Source organism: Bos javanicus, chromosome 23, assembly GCF_032452875.1.
Source record: "Bos javanicus breed banteng chromosome 23, ARS-OSU_banteng_1.0, whole genome shotgun sequence".
Classification (NCBI taxonomy): Eukaryota; Metazoa; Chordata; class Mammalia; order Artiodactyla; family Bovidae; genus Bos; species Bos javanicus.
The window spans coordinates 2,654,543-2,674,411 of NC_083890.1; the positions used below are offsets into that span (position 1 = coordinate 2,654,543).

At 41.4% G+C, this 19,869-nt stretch overlaps 1 protein-coding gene and 1 non-coding gene across 2 annotated transcripts in view; one reads left to right on the plus strand and one right to left on the minus strand.

Annotated features, from left to right (window-relative positions):
- PRIM2 (DNA primase subunit 2) overlaps positions 1–19,869 on the minus strand; it is a 334,693-nt gene that overhangs the window by 10,641 nt on the left and 304,183 nt on the right. The gene's annotated exons all lie outside the window — the stretch shown is intronic.
- TRNAC-ACA (transfer RNA cysteine (anticodon ACA)) lies at positions 16,015–16,086 on the plus strand. Its single transcript has one exon. It is a non-coding gene; the product is annotated as a tRNA-Cys (tRNA).

A 19,869-nucleotide genomic window follows, 5' to 3' on the forward strand; every position in this document is an offset into this window, starting at 1 on the left:
GAAAAATGGTACTGATGAACCTAGCTGCAGGGCAGGAATAGAGATGCAGATGTAGAGAATGGACTTGACACAGCACAGTAAAGGTCAGGCTGGATCATTACTATTCAAAAAAAAAAAAAAACCAAACAAACAAAAACATATACTTTAGTTTCCCATTATGATCTACATTAAAGAGATACATGAAAAGAAATGCAAGGGTCCTGGCACTGATGGGGAAGGACTGAAGGCAGGAGAAAGGGAAGGCAGAGGATGAGATGGTTGGATGGCATCACTGACTCGATGGACATGAGTTTAAGCAAGCTCCGGGAGGACTGAAGTGAACTGAACTGGGCACTGAGTGAAGTTTGGTTCTCCTGCGGGGAACGGGAGCGTCGCTCAGAGCACAGGTGTGACACAAACATGCACTTTTCCCAGGACAGCCTGCCTGCTGTGCCGGGGGCAGGTAGAGAGGGTGAGCTCACGGCACGAGTCCAGGGGACAGACGGGGGTGGGAGGGAGGGGGGCTCTGCAACAGATGCTGACCATTGTTGGTGGGGGGTAAGGGGACAGCTGCTCCATATGAAAATGCTCCACCACAGCACTATATGGTTTTATATATTCCTGAAATACAGGGTCTTTAGGAAGAGCTGGTCTCATTCAGAGTTTAAATGTTTCATGTAGTCGTAATTCAAGTGACCTTTTCTAAAGTGCTAAGTTTTAACAGAAGAGTCTGAGCCCCTGGGCTGTGGACAGATGTGCCTGACTTACAGCCAGGCCACCATGAGCTCGAAGAGATGTTAACTTCAACCAGAAGTGCTGTGCTTTTCCTTGAAGCTGAAATTTTCTTTTATATTTTCTCAAGAAAGAAGAAATACTGGACATGGTAATATTTTATAGTGTCAATGTTGAACGTACCTAACCAAGGTTTTTTAAAATATACTTGGTGGGAGAGAGGGGTACACAGCAAGTTAGTTCATAATGTGCTTGCTTACATATTTTTTGTGTTATCATGTGCTGCATATTGAGAGGGTAACAGGCAAGAAGGCCAGGGGTCTCCAAACAGGAAATAGCCTTCAAGTGTCAGACATTTTTCTCTCTCTTAAGAGGCAGGAGGAAACAAACTAGAGATATTATTTCCTTCTCTATACAAATTTAAAAGGAGGTTTCTCTTCAAATACTGTGTTGCCATAATGACACCTGGTTTCACCTGAAGTTAATTATTCTCAAACCTAGAGATAACCAATGCCTTTTTCTTATGGAAATGATTGTCTTAAGCTATGCTAATGTACTATGCATTTACCCCAAACTCTGTCTTCAAGTCGGTTCTGCCTCTTGGCTCAGAACCTACTTGACAAACCAGTATGTTATATTCAGATATTGTTCCCCTAATCTATGTAAATGAAACTAATTGTATGGTGATCTGCCCTTCTTCAAGATTCAAGTTAATCATTTTATGGCCCAGGATGAACCATTTGGTGCCAAGATTATCCCAAAATGCATCTTACGGGTGAGGGGCCTAGTGCCATTCTGAGTTTTAAGACATTCCTTTCTTTTATTAACAGACTGCTAGTGACTATATTAACATCCAGCTGAAGACTAGCAGGAGGGTACTCTTTCTGCCCCTTCTGATGCCTATGTCAGAAGCTTTCTCTCCTTTATATTTTAATAAAACTTTATTACACAAAAACTCCGAGCGATCAAGCCTCGTCTCTGGCCCCGGACTGAATTCGTCTCCTCCAGAGGCTGAGAATCCTGGCGTCTTTGCGTGATTCAACAACAACCTTTCAATATGATATTAAAATTTTTTAAAGAAAAAATATTTTTGTAGAAAAGCCAGAATGAGGAAGTAGTCAGGCAGTAGCACTTTCTGGACAGTGTTTGTCTCATTGAGCTCCTGAAGGGCCAGCTCACCAAGGCTGGGCTCAGAGGCAGGGCTGGCCAGAGTGGGGGTTTGAAAGAACCAGAGAGAGAGACACACACTCATAGGGTGAGAAGTTCTACCGGAGGGAGGAAATGTAAGGAGACAAGAAAACATAAACAGGAAGGTGAGGGAGGCAGGTGGGAGCAGAGTGTGAAAGGCCCAAGCAATGGGTCCACAGGACAGAGCCCACAGCTGCTCTGCATGGCCTGCCCGCAACTGCGCTCACCCAGCAGGGGCGTGAGTCTCCCTGCTCCCCGGTCCTTCGGGAAGAGACAATGCACCACAGCTTCCTCATGAACCAGCATCGGTACCAAATAGTCCTTTAAGAAGGAAACCAAATCAAGTGCCAATTCTGATGTCTACGCTAGAAGTTTCTTAATTCTGCTTTAGAAAAATACAGTCTGAAGAATCGTATTAAATAAAGGCTTATTTGAAAACAAAAGCTTGTTATTTAAAGAAAAATTCCAATGAAGGTCTAAGAATATTGCTCAAATGCCAATTTGAGTTTGGTTTTTAATGTCAATATTTCCAGGCTAGAGTACAAAATGTAAAGCACAACAATCATTCTAGTCTACTTCATCAGTAGTCAGAAGGTTAAGAAAAATTAAAAGGAAAAGCAGTATCTTACTACTATATTTTGGTAACTTATGTTCTTTAACTTTTTTTCTATGTATCTTAAACTACTTATCAGCGGACTAAAGTCCATCAAGAAGAATATTAGATGATTTTTCCTTCTTTTTTTTTTTTTAAACAATGCAGTTTGCCATTTTTATAAGACATTCACCATGTTGGTACTTACTAAGTTTGGTAACAGTATTACACTTCATCGACTATTTTATCATCAAGGCAAATTACTGTTTGGTCTTGAATGCCAATAAAACAGCTGATAACCAAGATAACCTTGCAGAGAAGGGCAGAGAGAAGTAAGGTGGCAGTTTTCTCATCTGGCTTGTGTTCCTCCACAGCCTACTGGCAGACATGTGACCCGAAGTACACTTGCACACACACGTACACATATGTGAAGGAGGAATTTCAATGACATTTTATAACTTCAGCTCCCTGACACTTCCTCTACACCTTCATTTTGGCACCTGCCACAAGTTCCAGAGGCTTCTCTGGCGGCAGGATGCAGGGACCTGCCCGTCCTGGGCTTTGTGCAAGGGGGCAGGGCGGGGAGAGACACGCAACTCAACTATCTCTAACTCAAGGTCATGTTCTGTTTTATTTAAAAGTGATAACAAGTGTGTTTCTTTCTTTAAAAGTCAACCTTTCAAGGAGATATTTGCTAATATTTTCCCACTCCCTTTCTAACTTTATTTTGAAGGTGAGAGAAACAGTCATGATGCAGAGTCCGGAACACTTTTGAGCTCATTTATCTGGCTCCTGTTTCTCCCAGATACATGATGACCCTGCCATGACCTTCACCTGCCGGCAGGTCAGGAGCAGGCTTCCCACTCCTGAAAATGTGCTGCAATGTGTTAAAACACCATGTGCCATGAATCCTTCTAACTCACTCTTCATTGTCTATAATAGTTAGCCAATTGAATTATTTCTACCTCCAAAGGTCCTTAAGACCCATCTTTTCCTCCCCATTGTTCAGGCCCCCGTCATCCCCTTTTTATGGCAAAACTTCTTGGTTCCTCCATCCTCACTCAAGACTGCTGCTGATCCAACCCCAGAGGAAGCTTCCCTGCAGTCCAGGCCTAACCCTGGCATTGCTGGCTCCTGCACGGCAGTGACCGTCAGGACACAGCCTCCCCCGGGGCCCTCCTGCCCGCCCGTCCTGGGGCCTCACCTCCAGCCCAGCTTCTCCCATGGGATGTGCTTTGCAATTTCAGCTCACAAAATTCCAGTGATTTCTCAGAGGGTGTTTTTGGTCTAATGTGCTGTTTGATATGGTCTAGTCCAGAATTCCCTAGTTTCTTCAGGGCAAGGTTTACCAGGGTAGTGCTTCTCAACTAGTCTCTTCCTGGAACCTGTGTTCACAGCTCTCACAGGACCAGGCTGCCCAGAACACACCAGGACTTTATCTGACCATGCTCACTGCCTCCCAGCAGAGCCTTGTCTCACCACTCTGGACTTCTCTACCACCTGTTTCCACTTGAGCATCTCCTCCGAGAAGGTAGAGGCCATGTTATTGGCTCACTGCTATATTCCCAGGATCTGGAAGGTGACTGGAATGCAGACATATCCTATCATACTTGCTGATGCTGGATGGACGCTGCCCCTGTGGCCTGACCAGCCTGACCTCCCTCCAGGGTACTCCTACCCCTACCTCCTCACTCAGTGCAAACATCACTTCCTGCGGGAAGCACTCCTTGGTGTTACCCCCACCCTCCTCAGCAGGTCTTCTCCCTCTGGCTCTTCAACTAGCATTTAGGATAATTTTTAAAAGAACTTCTCAAACTTCATTATAGTTAATTATGCCCTTTAATGCCACCAGATTAAAAGCTCTAACACAGTTTCTTAATCATCTTTCTGTTTCCAGATTTGAACATATGGAAAACTAAGCAACATGGATGGTGCTCAGAAAATGTTTATTGAGCCATAAAATAAATGTCTTTCCTCCCCAAAGAAACTTCCTTCTGTTTGAATCTATCTTAGAGTACTTTTACCAGAACCTCTGCAATTAGACACTTGATTTCCAATTCTCTCTTTATTTTTTGGTATAGCACCACAGAGAAAATTGCTAACTTAATTCAGTTCTTCCACAGGCTTTAAAAGGGCTTGAGAGGTTTCTCTAGTCATATCTGAGGACACTCTGGAGAAGAGAGTGACAACGCACCATCAAATTAACTGAAATCCAAATGCAGAAATCTGCCATTGCTGTGTATAGTTATCCTGGTCTGTGCACACAGCAGCCTCAGCCCATACCTCTCAGACAAGCTTTCAGACTGTGAACCAAGTCAGTCACTGTCTCCACCCATGTGGTCTACATTCACTAGGCCCCTGGAAGGGAGTCCAGCGTCGGGTTTATAGAGATGAAAGATACCACTTATGCCCCTGGGGAGAGTAAGGGCACAGAGTCAATTTGGAGGGAAGGACAAACAAGGGAACAAGCAGTCCAGAACAGGCACTGACCTGACAGGAGCACAGAGGATGCTACAAGGCTGGGGCGGCTCAATATGAGCATTTGCAGAGGATGGAACCAGGTGGTAACAATGAACCACAGTGTCGAAGATAAAGTATAAAGCATCAGAGCAACCCAGACACAGGACAACATGCAAAGGAGGCACAGACGCTCCAAGCAAGGCTCTTGGGGATGGGCAGACTCTCAAACATACTAGAAAGATGATCTGACCTCAATATGAAGGACTTCTGGGGGGACACGGACTGTGGACAATGGGCAGACATAATGAGAGCAGGGACATCCTTGAGAGCCCTGGGACCAGCCGTGGATGTCGCCCCAATTTTTAGCTTGAAGATCTGGTGTCCTACTAGCTCTCCCTGAAGGCAGATAACTGAGGCCGCACCATCCCCTCAGGACGGGCATGCAGGTCTTCAGGCTTAGAGGCCACTGATACTGAAGGCCGCGCTGTCCCAGCAGCTCGGGAGATCTGACAGCAGCCCGACTCTGACTGCCGATGTGGCACATGAAGGTCATGCCCCATCAGGGACCAGTCACAGGGCCATCCCCCTCAGAGGGGAGAGACCACTCCCCTTCTGCTCCCTCCCTATCAGGTGCTGACCCGAGAACACCCCCAGCGAACATCCTGAACGCAGACCCCACCGCAGTGAACCAGACTTGGACGCACTGCAAGCTGTTCTGCTTGCTTGCTTGCTTGCCTTTTCAGGGACAAGGGATGGGCTCAAGGTGAGAAGTAATAGGGACTCCTGCTCCATCCATATCAGACACTGTTCTGGTTATTTTACTTAATTACCAGCTCTCTAAATCTGCTCTTCCCATATATATGCAAACATGTTAAAAAAAGAATGCTTACAGCAATTTAGGCCCTTGTAATGCCTGGTAGAATCGAATCCAAAACGGTGACCCTCTCCAGCTAGAGAATTGTACTATGCCATCCCTCATAAATCCTGAAATGTCCTGCAAGTCAGCTAAATTCTAAATATAAGAGGCTTTCTGAAAGATGGATTATGCTGTTTAATAATCATATTACATCATTTCCTTATTATACTTTCATCCACAATATAAAAACCCAAATATTGAAAATGTCCCCCCCAAAAAGGAAAATGTCCCACTGTCTTTTACTGTATTTGGATAAAGGTTTTGAATTATTAAAGATATGTCTAACATTTGGGTTAAAGGATTTAAACTTTAGGGAAACATAAACAACCAAGTGAACTTGGAATCGGGGAGGGAGAGAAAGAGAAGACTGAGGAGAGGACAGGAGGGAAGGGCAGGCAAGACTCCTGTCAGGTCTGCGGAGAGGGGCAGAGAAGTGTGAAAAATTGCAATCCCACTCTTTACTCTCTAGTTACACCTGCCTTGTGGCTATCTCAGTTTGTTTTTTTTTGCCTAGTGTAAAAGCCAGCCACTTCAGAATCACTGTGTCCTACGTGATCTTTATGGAAATGATGAAAAGGATTTATCCCTGACAACAGTTATTTTCAAATATTTTATAAAAAGAGATGTATCAGATACTCTACTGAAAACAAACCAAATTAGAAGAAACCAAACATCTGTCATTTAAATAAAGTTTTTCCAAGCACTGGAGGATTAAAAGAAAAATAAATAAATATATATATACTTTATATATATATATATATATATATATATACACACATATATATATAATATGGCCTTCCTCAATGGCCCAGCTGGTACAGAATCTGCCTGCCAGTTCAGGAGGTTGAAGAGGAAGAATTTGGTCCCTGGGCCAGGAAGACAGCCTGGAGAAGGAAATGGCAACCTGCTCCAGGATCCCTGCCTGGAAAATCCTATGGATAGAGGAGCCTGGCAGGCTGCAGATCTTGGGGTCTCAAAGAGTCAGACATGACTGAGTGTGCGCATACATATTTTATACACACACACACATATGTACACATACATGCACATATACATTTAGAAACAGAAACTTCGTCTAATAAGAACTACATTGCAAATTGATGGTCAGCACTACCAGGAAGTCTGAAATGGCTAAACAGCAAGCAGACTAAGAATCTGAAACACTTCTTATGGAAAAAAAATTACTTACTTTCTGTATAGTTTAAGTTTGCTTTTCAAAAAAAAAGGGAGGGCAGGAGGAATCCTCTGGGAGAATAGTCTACAAAACGGATCATGAAACAGAACTAAGTTGGGAGAACAGTATTTTGTCCACAGGAAGGCAGGTGGATTTTATTATAAGTATCATAAGAGACAGTGACCATACGTGACTGAATGAAATTCCTCTACAGATACCAGAAATTCCACATGAATAAATAATAATGACAGAAAGATACATAACAGTAAACAGAATTGAATGTGTTTTTAATAAAGACTTTGTTTTCCATTTTAGTTCAATTTTACTGAAAGCAAACTTTAATAGCCTTGGTTAACAAATGGCATATGTTATTTGACTTTCAAAGTGATTTTCCTTTGAATCACCTTGAACAATATCAAATAATCTTCAAATGACCATTCTTCTTCAGCCTAATGAAAAGGAAAGATATACACAAATATTAAGTTAGATGTTCAGAGGTTTTTATTATAAAGCCAAAAATGGAACCATATCCTCCTAACACCAATTCTAAAGTTCAACTTCCCATCTTTTCTTAATGCTATTCTAAGATTTATCAAGAACAATGTACACATTTTCAACTATATCACCAAGAAAAGCAAAACTAAGTGCAGCAATTCTTATAAATCAGAAGAGATGCTCATGGAAATGGAACAGACAGGGAAGGTGTTCTTGAGAGCAGTTGCCATTCATAAAGCAATGAACAGATGGATACCATATTCCACTGTGCTCCTCACCTAAGGAGACCACAGGAGTTTTAGGTCAGATTTATGTGAACACCGAAGGAGAAGGCAATGGCACCCCGCTCCAGTACTCTTGCCTGGAAAATCCCATGGACAGAGGAGCCTGGTAGGGTCTCAAAGAATCAGACACAACTAAGCAACTTCACTTTCACTTCTTACTTTCATGCATTGGAGAAGGAAATGGCAACCCACTCCAGTATTCTTGCCTAGAGAATCCCAGGGACGGGGGAGCCTGGTGGGCTGCCATCTATGGGGTCGCACAGAGTCGGACACGACTGAAGCGACTTAGCAGCAGCAGCAGCCAGCAGCATATGAACACCAAATAAGGAGTCATTGAGATTTATATTTGCCATAAAATCTTGACATAGTGTTACTTTTAAGTCTTTAAACTATTTTGAAAGATTTCTTCATTAAAAGGCATTTAACAGTTTTAGATTTAATATGGTCACTAACTTCTTGAGAATTTTTGGACTGTGAAAAAGAGAAGTTAATCAACCTTTCAAAAACTATAAACAACATACATTTTTACATATTTCAAGGTTTTAATATCATTATTAATTTCCCCAGAAGCACCAATTGGATTTGCCTTTAAAATAATTATTAATGGTTATGTTGAGTAAAATTTCTAAGTCACATTTTCTCCTTCTCTTAAAAAAAAAAAAAGTGAAAAATAAAAAGTTTAAACAACACTAGTACTGAAAGGAAAGTGAAAGTCGTTCAGTTGTGTTTGACTCTTTGCAACCCCATGGACTATACTAGTACAGAAATATACTTGTAAATGATGAATCATTCATCAAAACTTGAAAAATGAGTAGCCTTATTTTCACTCATTTATAGGTCAACACGTAAAAGTACATATTGGCTCTAATAGGTTAAGCACGACTGTATGTTAGAAGCAAATATTAAAATATGAATATAGAAATAGGACCAAATCACTGTAATACTTAACAGTCTCAACTAACCATTTAGAGAAATACTCAGCAATGGGAACACAATGAGTAACATTTGCAATTTTAAATTTTCTAAAATTACAAGTAAAAAGGTAAAAAGAAATGTGAAATCAATTTAAATAATACATCTTATTTAAATAAGTATTGTTTATGATCATTTCAATATGTAATCAATATAAAAATATAATTACTAAGATATTTTACACTTGCTTTTCATATTAATTCTTTGCAACCTGGCATGCATTCTCCCCTTATGGCAGGCAGTGTGCTGGAGTGGACAACACTGGCTTGTGTGTGGGAGCTGTGCACATCTCTTCCCAAGTAAGGGTTTGAACATCACGTTGATAATGTGTCCAGTAGGAGTATTCACACAACAAAAATCAGCAAGTGACACAAGTCAAGGTCTTTTTCTTTTCCCAGGAGAGCTGGTCCCTGAACTCACCACTGCCCTCAGCACCTCTCAGTGTGGATCATCCACACGTCAAGCGCTGAACCGTCACTGCATGCAGCTGTGCCTGCAACTGGAGAGCCCAGATCAAGCATGCACAGACAGTCAGGCTCTCCGAGTTAGCAACCTGGAATATTTCAAATGTCCAGTTTTCTAGAAATTATTATAAAGTTTGGAAAGAAACAAGTAGGCAGGGTCCATTCACAGGAGAAATGAATACAAACTGTCCCCCTGGAAGCACAGGCATTGGATTCATCTGACAAAGACTTGACATCAGCTGTCTTGGGGGTGAAGTCGCTCAGTCGTGTCCGACTCTTTGCGACCCCGTGGACTATAGCCCACCAGGCTCCTCCATCCATGGAGTTTTCTAGGCAAGAGTACTGGAGTGGGTTGCCATTTCCTTCTTTTGGTCAACCACCAAAAAAAAATACACATTCTTCTCAAGTGCACAGGGACCATTCTCCAGGATAGACCATCTGTTAGGTGGCCAAACAAGACTTAATAGTTTTAAAAATACTGAAATTATAGAAAACATCTTCTTTGATCAAAGTGGGGTGAAATTAATTACACAAAGAAAACTGGAAAATTTAAAATATGTAAAAATTAAACACACTCATAACCAATGGGTCAAGGAATGAAGAAAATCATAAGGGTAATTGGAAAATACTTTGAAACACATGAAAACAAAAATACAACATCCAAGCCTTATACAGAATGTAGAGAAAGCAATGCTCATGGGGAAATCTTCAGCTGTACACACTACAATAAAAAAGAAGAAAAAGCTCAAATCAATAACCTACCAGAAAAAGAGCAAACTAAACCCAAAACCAACAAAAAGAAGGAAATAAAAATTAGAATTAAACAAAATAGAGAAGAGAAATACAATAGAGAAAATTAAAAAACAACTTGTTACTTTGAAAGGATCAATAAAATTTGACAAAGACTGAATAAGGAAAAAAAAAAACTGAGACAAGACACCAAGACTAAAATCAGCAATGAAAGAGGGGACATTACTAATGACCTCACTGAAAGAGATCATAAGGGAATACTACAAACAACTTCATACCAATAAATTAGGTAGCCTCGATAAAATGGACAAATTGCTAGAAACACACAAATTACCAAACCTGACCTAAGAAGACAGAAAATCTGAACAAACCTATAATAGTCAAAGAGATTGAGTGTTTAAAAAGTTCCCAACAAAGAGAGCCCAAGACTAGCGACTTCACTTTCATTTTTCACTTTCATGCATTGGAGAAGGAAATGGGAACCCACTCCAGTGTTCTTGCCTGGAGAATCCCAGGGATGGGGGAGCCTGGTGGGCTGCCGTCTATGGGGTTGCACAGACTCGGACACGACTGAAGTGACTTAGTAGCAGCAGCAGATGGCTATCAAACATTTAAAGAGTACGAATGGATGGCATCACCAACTCGATGGACGTGAGTTAGAGTGAACTCCAGGAGTTGGTGATGGACAGGGAGGCCTGGCGTGCTGCAATTCATGGGGTCGCAAAGAGTCGGACATGACTGAGTGACTTAACTGAACTGAATGCTTCGCAAGTGAGTGAATGAAAGCTGCTCAGTCATGTCCGACTCTCTGCGATCCCATGGACTGTAGCCTACCAGGCTCCTCTGCCCATGGGATTCTCCAGGCAAGGATACTAGAGTGGGTTGCCATTTCCTTCCCCAGGGATCTTCCCAACCCAGGGACTGAATCCAGGTCTTGCATACCTCAAGTAAATTCTTTACTGTCTGAGCCACCAGGAAAGCCCAATTGTCTCAAGTCCTTCTCCAAAAAGGAGTCAACACTTTCTAACTCAACTCAAGAGGCCAGCTATTACCCTGACAGCAAAGCCAAAGAAAGATATCATTAAGAAAATTACAGACCAATAAACCTTATGAATCCAAGATACAAAATATCTAGCAAACCAAATCTAGCAGCACATTAAAAGTATTATAAACCATGTCCAAGCAGGATTTATCCCCCTGATGCCAGGGTGGCTCACAGATGAAAACTGATCAATGTGTAAACCACAGACAAAAACCACACCGTCACTTCAGATGCTGAAAAGGCTTCTGAAAATATCCAACACACTTTCATGTTTAAACACACACACAGAATAGAAAGGAACTTCCTTAACATAATGAACGGCATCTATGGAAAACCTATGGCTAGTATCATATTCACGGTGAAAGACGAAGTCTTAGCCCTGAGATCAAGAATAAGCAAGACAAGGCTGCCTGCTTTCACCGCTGCTATTCAAAAACACACTGAAGTCCGAGTCAGAGCAAATAGGCAAGAAATAAAAGGCATTCAAATGCAGATGAAAAAGGCAAAACTATAATATATATCCACAGATGACATGATCTCATATACAGAAAAATCCTAAAAAATCCGTTAAAAAAACTATTAGAGCAATAAACTATGCAAAATTGCTGGATACAAGAACATTTCTTTGTAGAAACCACTTGTAGTTCTAACACTAGCAATCAACTATCAAAAAAGGACACAAAGTAAAAGTTCCATTTACAACAGCATGCAAAAGAATAAAATGACTAAGACCAGGAGACGAAAAGACAGGTATGCTGAAAACTGCAAAACACTGCTGAAAGAAATTAAAGACCTAAACAAACAGAAAAAAAAAAAAAATCCCTTGTCCACAGATAAAAACATAATATTGAGAGGATATCGATACTACCCAAAGCAAACTACAGATTCAGTGGAATCCCTATGAAAGTTCTAATGGCCTTTTCTGCAGAAATGAAAAAGCCAGTCCTTAAATTCACATGGAATTGCAATGGACTCCAAACAGTCAAAACAATATTGAAAAAGATGAAGTTGGAAAATTCAAACCTCCTGATTCAAAATCTACTACAATTTTAGTAATCAAAAAAAGTGTTGTATGGCAAAAAGACAAACATACTGACCAACACTATAGAATCTTTGGGAACCTTGATTGTACAGAGTATTGAAATAAAGCCATATAATTACATCCCATGAAATTTTAACAAGGGTCTTAAGATGATTACGATGGGGAAAATGGTCTTTTCAGTAAATGATGCTGGGACAACTGGCCATCTACATGGAAAAGAATGAAGATGGACTTCTGTATATCACATCATATACAAAAATTAACTCAAAGTGGACTGATGACTTAAATATGAGTTAAAACTTTAAGACTCCTACAATACATGTGTCCATTTTCAATAACTTTGAATTTGGCAATGGACTTTCAAATATGACAGTAAAATGTAAATAACAACAACAACAAAAACATACTGGATTTCATCAAAATTAAAAACTTTTGTCCCTCAAGTGAAGTGAAAGTCACTCAGTTGTGTCCGACTCTTTGCAAACCCATGGACTATACAGTCTATGGAATTCTCCAGGCCAGAATACTGGAGTGGGTAGCCTTTCTCTTCTCCAGGGGATCTTCCCAACCCAGGGATTGAATTTGCATTGCAGGCGGATTCCTTACCAGGTGGGCCACAAGGGAAGCCCAAAGGACACTATCAAAAAAGTACTGATAAGACAACCTCAGAATGGGAGGAAAAAATTGCTGTTATAGACTCAATGTTTGTGCCCCTCACCCCTCACCAAAGTTTGTATGCTGAAATCCTAAGCCCCAGTGCAATGGAATGAGGAGGTAGGGCCTTTGGGAGGTGCTCAGTGCTTTGTAAGAGAGACCCCAGAGAGCTCTTGCCACCTTCTGCCTCGTGAGAACACAGCGAGAAGACGAAGACAGCCATCCATGAGTCAGGAGGCGGGGCCTCTCCAGGCACTGAATCTACCAGGGCCTTGACCTTGGACTTCTCAGCCTCCAGAACCATGAGGGTAGAAGTCATCCACCCTACAATAACTTGTTATAGCAGCTCACACAGACCTAAAAAATCAAATATTATCTGATAAGAGCCTAGTATCCAAAATATATAAAGAACACTTAAACTCAATAATAAAAAGACATCCCAATTCAAAATGGGCAAAAGATTTGTACAGACATTTCTCCAAAGAAGACAGAGAAGCCATCAAGCACAAGAGATGCTCAGCATCACTAGTCATCAGAGTAAATGTAGGTCAAATCCCCGACAAGGTACCACTTCACAAGGTGTTAGGGGCTGAACTGTCTTCCTTCAAAAAGCTAATCCCTCCTGCCTCAGAACAGGATCCTATTTGAAGAAAAGGTCTTTACAGAGGAAATGAAACTAAAATAGGTCATCAGGGTCAGTCTGAATCCAACCCGATTGGTGTCCTTATAAAAAAAGGAAACAAAGAATACACAGAGGGAAGATGTGATGTGAAGACACACAGGGAAAATGTCCCATGAAAAGGAAGAGACTAGGGTGATGCATCTACAGAGCCAGAGATGTCAGGCTCAGATGGTTATAACTGACAAAAGGGGGCAGGGTGACAGGTGTTGGCAAGGAAGTGGAGAACTCAGAACCCCGCACAGCACAGCTGGTGGGATGTGAAACTGTATTGCTGCAGTGGAAAACGGCCTGGTAGCTCCCCAAGAGGTTAAACACAGAATTATCCTATAACCCAGCAATGCCACTTTTAGGTGTACACCCGGAAGAACTGAAAGCAGGCACTCAGACAAATACTTGTATGTGAACGCCCACAGCGATGCTATCAGACTATACAGCCAAAAGGGGAAACAACTTACTGTCCATTGAGGGGTGAACGGATACACACACACTGGAATATTATTCTGCCACAAAGAGGGATGAGGTACTGGCAGACGCTACAAGGAGGAACTTTGAAAACATGCTCAGCGAAAGAAGGCAAACACAGAAGGCCCCTGTTGTGTGACTCCATTCACAGGCGGCCCTGGCACGGACACACCCGTGGAGCTGGCTGGCTGCCAGGGGAGGGCTGCCACCAGGGACCGGGCTTCACCGGGTGACAAGCTGGCTGGTGCTGGCTGCACAACACTACGAATGTACAAAACGTACTGAATCGTACGCCTTTAAATGGTTTATTTCATATCATGTGAATTTTATCTCAATAAGAAGAAAAGTAACTAGGACTTTTGAAACCCTGTTTCCACCTGTAAGTGGAATTATTCTCATCTTTATTTCATATTATTTGCCAGGGTTTAAATAATTTATTAAACACATTCCTAAATTTAGGTACATAAAAATCATTATTCACCTCACAATAAAGGCTTTCCCTGAAAGAAACCAAAAAGAATTTCAACTGAATTTAAAGTAAAAAGAAAAACAAGCAAGTCGTGCAGAGCAGGCCAAAATATAAAACCAGAGAAGAGGTCCTGTGTCCAGTGACAGAACAAGCACATCACTTATTTCTACATAGTAAGAGAGAAAAAACACTAAAGGGTACAAGCATTCACAGACTGCAATAAAAGGCATTAACTCTATCTTGACATATATTACAAAGAACTACCACCTTTAAGTTATCGTGTATGCAGCAATTACTGTTCTTTATTAAATTCTATGAGAATTAATGATATGCATGCATGACTCAGCATAGTAAAAAGAAAACTTTACAACTTGAAAAGGATACAGCACACTGTTCCAAGTGCCTGTGAAAAAATTACAATGTGAAAATTTCATGTGTATCTTTTCACAATAGAAAAAAAACTCTTCAGAGAAATGAAACTATTTAAGATCAATTAAAGATTTTATTCTTAATATTTTGAATGCAGATTCTTCTTAAATTTCTGTATCATACTATAAAATATTACCATTTCATTATAAAACTATAATTTTTTATACAAGAGGTGAAGGCAAAATGAAAACTAAAAACCAAAACTCAAGACATCTAAATTTGGCAGGAACTACTGATAGGGATGGTTAACTGAACAAACCAGCAAAGCACTGGCAGGATTATTACCTCACTGGAAATTCTTAAAAGAAACTGAGCTTAAAATGCATACCAGTATTTCAAGGAGAAGAATGGACGGTGTGGGCAAAAAATTGGCCAATATAGCTTATAAACATACGTATTCATTTGGTCACCAGCATGGACAGCTCAGAGAGAATTTTCCAGGGTTCCAAACCCCTGAACGTTTTACAAGCAGAGAAAACAATGGCCTTTGCCTCAGGTGTTTCAAGGGTGTTCCTGTAACCGACAGCTTAGAAGACACAGAACGTTCCTGGAGCCATGCTCACTGCCTGGGGGAGGCCCCAGAGCCCCACTCTGACAGAACCCCGCACAGGCAGCAGAGCCTGCCTTTCTCAGCCCGCTCCGTGGGAACTGGGGCTCAGTGGGCGGACACAAGAGAAGGGCAATGAACTGCAAATGCTACTGTCACCTTTCTCCCATCATCTACGAAACTGAAGCAGCTAGTTTCTTCATTAGCAAAGAGAACAAAACTTCAGACCAGTCACCACTTTTAACAGGGGCCAGACACTACAGTGCTGGGAGGATAGGGGGTAGAGGCTGAAACCCTCACAACCAAAGATAACAGGTCAGCTCTCACTACTGCTATTAGCACCTTCCCGTCAGGCACATGACCACTTAATTTAAACTTCATAAATAACACTAGACTGTTCTGTTTAACCATAAGCGACTGCTTATGAGAGTGAAAATAAATGTTTTAAGTATACAGTGTGGCTAATTATTAATATCAAAAGCTCCCACCACAAGCTTCTTCCCTGACTGGTCTATTCTCAAGATGCAGTTCCTTTAACCATTTCCACTTTGGGGCCATACAGATTGTTGCCTATATAATTCTAAGTTACATGCTGATACTTTGGGTTCTTTATTTATTAACTTAATCTATAGAAATCCTGCCATGAAAGATGGTTATTTGGCTCTTTATGTTACTTGGACTTCCCTGGTGGCTCAGATGGTAAAGTATCTGCCTACAATGCAGAAGACCCAGGTTCAATCCCTGGGTCGGGAAGATCTCCTGGAGAAGGTAATGGCAACCCACTCCAGTATTCTTGCCTGGAAAATCCCATAGACGGAGGAACCTGGCGGGCTACAGTCCATGGGGTTGCAAAGAGTTGGACACAACTGAGCGACTTCACTTTTCTTTCATGCTACTATCTACCCATTCTCTCTTTCTTTCCATTAAAAAAATTAAGGTATACATTTTCATGCAGTAAAATATACCCCCCTTTAGTGTATAGTTTAATTTGGACAAACTCAGTCATGACATCACGTCCACAGTCAGACAAAACATCTCCATCATTCAGTCAACCCCCAACCCTTTGTAACCAATACCTCCTCCATTCCCAACAATCACTCTGCTTTCTGTACATAGAAGGAATCATATCTGATGTCTCAACTAGCATGGTGCCGCCTGCTGGACATACCAGAAGTTTGTCACTTTTTATTGCTGAGTAATATTCCATTGCGTGACTACAGGCAATGCAATATTAGAGACATTGTGGGTTCGGTTCCAGACCACTACATTAAAGCGAGTACTGAAACAGAGTGAGCCACAAATTTTTTGGTTTCCTAGTGTGTAACAGCAATATGTCTTAAGGAAACGTTATGTATATTTTAAAAAATATTTTAATTGTTTCTTTTTTTTTGGCTGTGCTGGGTCTTCCTTGCAGTACCTGGGCTTTCTGAAGTTGTGGCATGAAGGCTTCTCACTGCACTGGCTTCTTCTTGTTGCAGAGCATGAGCTCTGTAGCACGGGATTAGTGGTTGTGCATGGGCTCAGTCACCCCATGGTATGTGGAATCTTCTAGGACCATGGATCAAACCTGTCCCCTCATGGGCAGGTAGACTCCTAACCACTGAACCACCAGGGACCTCCCAATGTTCATATCTCAATTTAAAAATCCTTTACTACAAAATAACACTAACCATCATCTGAGCTTTCAGCCTGTCATAATCTTTTTGCTGCAGGAGGGTCTTGCCTCAGTGTTAATGGCTGATGACTGATCAAGGTGGTGGTTGCTGAAAGCTGGGGGCAATTTCTAAAAATAAGACAATGAAACTTGCAATGTTAACTAATTCTTCCTTTTGCAAATGATTTCTCTGCAGGACACAATGCTGTATGATGGTATTGTACCCACAGGAGAGCTTCTTTCAAAATTGGAGTCAGTCTCCTCCAATCCTGCTGCTGCTTTATAAAATAAGATTACAGAATATTCTAAATCCTTTGTTGTCATTTCAGTAGTCTTCATAGAATCTTTACCAGGATTACATTTAATCTCAAAAAAACACTTTGTTGATTCATAAGAAACAACTCATTCATTCAAGATTTACACCAAGATTATAGCAATTCAGTCACACCTCTGAGCTCTACTTCTAATTCCAGTTCTTGCTACATTCACCGCATCTGCAATTACTTCCTCCAGTGATGTCTTGAACCCCTCAGTCATCCACGAAAGTTGCAATCAACATCTTCCAAACTCCTGTTAATGTTAATATTTTGACCTCTTCCCATGAATCATAAACATTCTTAATGGTATCTAGGATGGCGAATCCTTTCCAGAAGGTTTTCAATTGACTTTGCCCAGATCCTATACAGTTATAACCTTACAAAACATTTCTTAAATAATAAGACTTGGAAGTTGAAATTATTCCTTGACCAATGGGTTGCAGAGTGGGCACTGTGTTAGCAGGCAGGAAAACAACATAAATGTTGTACGTCTCCATCGGAATTCTTGAGTGTCCAAGTGGATGTTCAATGAGCAGTAATAATTTGAAAGGTTATCTTTTTTCCTGAGCAGTAGGTCTCAACAGTGGGCTTAAAATATTCAGTAAACCATGCTGTAAACAGATGTTCTGTCATCTAGACTGTTCTGTTCCATTTACAGAGCACAGGCAGAGTTGTTGCTGTCCAGTCACTAAGTCGTGTCCAACTCTTTGCAACCCCACAGATTGTAACCCACCAGGCTCCCATCCATGGGATCTCCAAGGCAAGAATACAGGAGTGGGTTGCCATTTCCTTCTCCAGGGGATCTTCCCAACCCAGTGATCAAACTTGCATCTCCTCCTCGGCAAGTGAATTCTTTACTACTGAGCCACCTGGGAAGCCCTTGGTGGTAAAGAATCTGCCTGTCAATGCAGGAGACACAGGAGACTCGGGTTCAGTCTCTTGGTCAGAAAAATACCCTAGAGGAAGAAATGGTAACCATTCCAGTATTCTTGCCAGGAAAATCCCATGGACAAAGGAGCCGGGTGGGGTATAGTCCATGGGGTTGCAAAGAGTCGGACACGACTGAGCACGCATGCATGCACGCCCAAGCTCCAACTTAAAGACCAGCTGTGTCAGCAGCTGAGAGTCAGCCTGTCCTTTGAAGCTTGGAAGCCAGGCATGTCAGACTTCTCCTTCCCAGCTATGAAAATCCTAGATGGCATCTTCTGCTTGGTGGCTACACTGTGGTCTAGTAAAGCCACCTTCATGAATTATTTTAGCTAGATCTTCTGGAGAACTTGCTGCAGCTCCTACATCAGCATTTGCTGCTTACCTCACATTTTTAAGTTATGGAGACAGCTTCTTTCCTTAAACCGTATGAACGAACCTCTGCTGGCTTCAGACTTTTCTTCTGCAGCTTCCTTACCTCTCTCAGCCTTCACAGAATTGAAGGGAGTTAGGTCCTTGCTCTATATTAAGCTTTGGCTTAAGAGAATGTTTCCCTTGTGGCTCAGCTGGTAAATAATCTGCCTGCAATGCAGGACAGCTGGGTTCAATCCCTGGGTTGGGAAAATCCCCTGGAGAAGGGAAAGGCTACTCACTCCAGTATTCCGGCCTAGAGAATCCCAGGCACTATATAGTCCATGGGGTCACAAAGAGTTTGACACAACTGAACAACTTTCACTTTCATTTCACTAAGGGAATGCTATGGTTGGTTTGATCTTCTATCCAGAGACTGAAAGTCTCACCATACCAACAATAAGGTCTTTCTTATTATTCAGGTGTTCATTGGAGGAGCACTTCAATTTCCTTTAAGAACTTTTCCTTTGCTTTCATAGCCTGGCTAACTGTTTGGTACAAGAGGCCTAGCTTTCAGCCTGTCTTGGTTTTTGACATGGTTTCCTCACTGAGCTTGATCTTTTGATTTTAAGTGAGAGATATATAACTCTTCCTTTTACTTGAACACTTGGAGGCCACTGTAGAGTTATTAATTGGCCCAACTGCAATATTATTGTGTTTCAGAGAGAAGGGAGGCCCAAGGAAAGGGAGAAAGATAAGGGACTGGTGCGTTAGTGGCGCAGTCAGAACACACCCAACATCCACTGACTGTCACCTTATATGGGTGCAGTCTACAGTGCTGCCCCTCAACATTACAACAGTAACATAGGTCATAGCTCATAGGTCGCCATAACAGCTCATAGGTCGCCATAACAAATAATGAAAACGTTTGAAATATTGCAAGAACTACCAAAAGCTGACACAGAGATATGAACTGAGCAAATGCTATTGGAAAAATAGTGCTGACAGACTTGCTTGCCACAAACCTTCATTTTGAAAGAAAACACACTATCTGTGAAGCACAAAAAAGTAAAGCACAATAAAATGAGGTATAACATATTTGTTTATTCAATCACATATGAAGAACACTGGGCTGTTTCTAGTTTTGGGGAATTAGAATAAACCTCTCTAAACACTTACGCACAGCTTTCTGGGTGGACTTAGGCTTCTATTTCAATGGTGTAATTATCTAGAAGTGCTATGACTAAGTCAAACAGTATGCACAAACTTAACTTTATAAGAAACTGC